This window comes from Cebus imitator, unplaced genomic scaffold, assembly GCF_001604975.1.
Source record: "Cebus imitator isolate Cc_AM_T3 unplaced genomic scaffold, Cebus_imitator-1.0 Scaffold654, whole genome shotgun sequence".
Lineage (NCBI taxonomy): Eukaryota > Metazoa > Chordata > Mammalia > Primates > Cebidae > Cebus > Cebus imitator.
The window spans coordinates 70,580-74,231 of NW_016107969.1; the positions used below are offsets into that span (position 1 = coordinate 70,580).

The 3,652-nt window shown below is 41.4% G+C and overlaps 1 pseudogene; it reads right to left on the reverse strand.

Moving 5' to 3' along the window:
• Window positions 1-673: 673 nt before the first annotated feature.
• Window positions 674-1,232, reverse strand: LOC108295660 (annotated as a pseudogene).
• Between the last annotated feature and the right edge of the window lie 2,420 nt (window positions 1,233-3,652).

Sequence of the window (3,652 nt, forward strand, 5' to 3'; positions counted from 1 at the left end):
AGGCAATTCTCCTGCCTCAGCCTCCTGAGTAGATGGGATTACAGGCACGTGCCACCATGCCCAGCTAATGTTTTGTATTTTTAGTAGAGACGGGGTTTCACCATGTTGACCAGGATGGTCTCGATCTCTTGACCTCGCGATCCACCCGCCTTGGCCTCCCAAAGCGCTGGGATTACAGGCGTGAGCCACCGCGCCCGGCCTCTGTATGCATTTTTAATCATTTCGATTAATGGTTGTAGATTTCAGGGTACAAACTTTGAACATTTTTACATTTATTCCGAAGTATTTCTTACTTTAAGTTCTTTAGCAAATGGTGTTTTCTAATTGTCTTTTAAAATTGTTTATTGTTTATTTATGGAAATTCAACTAATTCTTGGTGCTAATATTGTATTCTGCAAATATATAGAATGTGTTTATTAGTTCCGGTAGTATTTTGGTTGATTCTTTTTGATTTTCTACAGAAGATTATGTCATCTCCAAATAAATATAATTGTACTTCTTTCTGATTTGGATGGGTTTTATTTCTTTGGCTATTGAATTGTCCTGGCAAAGACAGCTAGTATTTGTTGAATAGAAGGGGTGAGAGCATTCTTGCATCATGTGAGATCCTGCAGAAAAAGCATTGTATTTTCCCTGATTGGTTATTTCCAGTATGGTGATTTCATGGATGGTCTTTTTTTTTCAAGTACAATTTCCATTTTATTTTTCTCCAGAGAATAGTTGTCTTCAATCTTTTACTCAGCTCCTTACATGGGTTTTCGTGGGGGTCGTGGGGCAGCACCCGCAGGTCTAAATCGGGGTGGGAGTGTTCGGTCCTTGCAGGCTTCACGAGATCAGTTCCTGACTACTTTGATGTGAATTGCACAACTCACACAGTAATATAGCTTCACATAGAGCTTGGGAAGCACACAGGCATCAAAGATGCTTGCTTCAGAAATATCCCTGACTGCTGCGGCCTCCACTGTTTCCAGTGACGAATTTCTTAATGGCCTTGTCTTTGGGTACGCATCGGGCACAGTTTGTGCAGCAAATAGGCTGAACATGGCCACGGCCCTTTTTGGCATGACCGTTGTTCCTTCTTTTCTTTGTCATTTTGGAAGCTTGCAGAGGAGAAAGGGGATGGTCTTTATATTGTTAAGGTAAATTTCCTTCTCTATTTATTTTGTTTAGCATTTCTATGATGACTGGATATTGAATTTTGTGAAATGCTTTTTCTCCATCTATTGAGATGTGGTTTTTATCTTTCATTCTGTTCAAGTGGTATATCACATTGATTTGCTTGAATGTGTTGAACCATCCTTGCATTCCGGAAATACGTGGCACGTGAATATCCACAATTATTTTTATATCCTGTTTGGTACAATTTTTTACTATAAAGGGTCTTCAAGAAGTTCACAAAAAAATAGAAAATTATGCATGAATTTTACACTTTTTGCATCAGAATAAATGAGTATAACTCTATTATAACATGACCAAACAGACTCTAGTTTGAGGCACTCAGAAGGAAAGACATGGCTTTGAAAAGAGACCCTATGAAAGCAATATAAATTCTGCTAAAATTGATATAAAAAGAAACATCAAATTTATGATGAGAGCACATGCAGTGGCTCTGGCCTGTAATCCCAGCACTTTCAGAGTCCAAGACAGGTGGGTCACATTAGCCCAGGTATTTAAGACCAGTCTGGGCAACATGGTAAAACCCCTTTCTCTGCCAAAATATAAAAATTAGCTGTCCATGGTGGCGTATGCCTGCATGAGCTACTGTGGACTCTGAGGTGAAAGGATGGCTTGAGCTTCGAAGGTCAAGGGTGCAGTGACCTGTGGTCATGCCACAGCACTGCAGCCTGGGTGATGGAGTGAGCTACTGTTTGAAAAAAAGAATACCTATGGTAAAATATGGATAGAGAAATAATGAAATCATTGATGCTTTATAAAAAGGTTATGGGGATGATGTCAAGTAAAAATCAACAGTGTGTAAATGGGTAATTCATTTTAAGTTGGGTCAAGACAATGTTGAAAGTGATGCATAGTCCAACAGGCAGATCATCCACATTAGGGTTTTTTTGTTTTGTTTTTTTTTTTTGAGATGGACTCTGGCTCTATCGCCAGGGTGGACTGCAGTAGCGTGATCTTGGCTCATTGCAACCTCCACCTCCCAGGTTCTAGAAATTCTCCTGTCTCTGTCTCCTGAGTAGCTGGGAATGCAGATGTGCGACACCATGCCCATGTAATTTTTGTATTTTTAGGAGGGACGGGGTTTCACCATGTTAGACAGGATGATCTCAATCTCTTGACCACATGATCTGCCTGCCTCCACCTTTCACAGTGCTGGGATTAGCAGCCTGAGCCACTGAGCCTGGCCCAAGTTAGTTTTTTTTAATTAATCTTTTTTGTGCCTTTATGAAGAGGACTGACAGGTAACAGTAGAGACAACAGTTAGGAGTTTGAGACCAGCCTGGTTAACATGGTGAAACCCCATCTCTACTAAAAATACAAAAACTAGCTGGGCATGATGGTGGGCACCTGTATTCCCAGCTACTCTGGAGGCCGAGGCAGGATAATCACTTGAACCCGGTAGGTGGAGGTTGTAGTGAGCCAAGATGGTGCCATTGCACTTCAGCATGAGCAAGAAGACTGAAACTCTGTATAGAAAAAAAGCAAGATGTCAAGCCCCTTCTCTTTTGCTCTCTGCCATCATGGTGTGTGGCTGACTCTGCTTCTTCTTGTGTCTCTTCATAAGACATTCAGAATTAAATGATTCATGGCTCAGAAACAAAAGCAAAATCTTTTGATTCTCCAGTGGATTCAGATGAAAACTGATAATAAAATTTGGTACAACTCCAAAAGGAAACATTGAAGAACCAAGCTGGGTCTATAAGAAATTGCACATGAGATGGCACACATATTTATACTCTCTGACGATCACAATCACGTTGCCATATCAAGCTGAAAATGTCTCCACTATCTTGAGAGGACCACATGTTTTATTGGGAATATATTTTTTCTCTCAGAATCTCTTATGAAGGCATTGGTTGGCTGGGTTCAGTAAGGATAGCTTTAAATCAACAAAGTAGTAAGTTTTGTTATAGTGTCAGCCCACCAGCAGGGAGACAGACGTTATCTATGCATGTCTACATTATTTATGTGAGCTCCTGTGTAAGAAAAACATAAAGGGGAGGTGTACCCTCTGCTTTCTGAGGACGCCCTACTGTGTAACTGGAAGCTTTCAATAACACTAACCTTTAATTCTTTACTACACAAGATCCAAAAATTCTAACATCAGGCACAAAAGTTTTTTTGTGTTCATTATATTTTCTCATATAAAATGTGAAGTACCTATAATCCCAGAATTTTTGGAGGCCAAGGCCGGCGGATCATGAGGTCAGGAGTTCCACACCAGCCACATGAGAAACCCCCGTCTTTACTAAACATACAAAACAGGCCTGGCGCGGTGGCTCACGCCTGTAATCCCAGCACTTTGGGAGGCCGAGGCGGGTGGATCACGAGGTCAAGAGATCAAGACCATCCTGGTCAACAAGGCGAAACCCCGTCTCTACTAAAACTACAAAAAATTAGCTGGGCATGGTGGCGCATGCCTGTAATCCCAGCGACTCAGGAGGCTGAGGCAGGAGAATTGCCTGAACCCAGGAGG